This window comes from Pyrgilauda ruficollis, unplaced genomic scaffold (assembly GCF_017590135.1).
Source record: "Pyrgilauda ruficollis isolate IOZ18807 unplaced genomic scaffold, ASM1759013v1 scaffold15, whole genome shotgun sequence".
NCBI lineage: Eukaryota > Metazoa > Chordata > Aves > Passeriformes > Passeridae > Pyrgilauda > Pyrgilauda ruficollis.
The window spans coordinates 16,095,725-16,096,007 of NW_024513654.1; positions in this window are offsets into that span (position 1 = coordinate 16,095,725).

The window sequence follows — 283 nt, forward strand, 5'->3', positions numbered from 1 at the left end:
AGATGTGACCGCGGTCTCCAAAAGGAGACACTTGGAGAGCGCCAGCTCCTGCCTCGCCCCGGGCGCTCGGACAGGTACAGGTTGGGGGCCGGCAAAGGGCGATGCTGCGGGGAAAGCGCCCCCCGCGCGGTTGGGAAGCGCGCTCGATCCCTTCCCGGGCGGCCCCCGCTCGGTCCGGCAGCGCGGGGGCCGCGGGCACCGGCCCCGCCCGGGGCTGCTGCCGCTCGGTCCCGGCGCTGCGGGAATCGCCCCAGCCCGGCCCCGCTCCGCCGCCGAGGGGCCC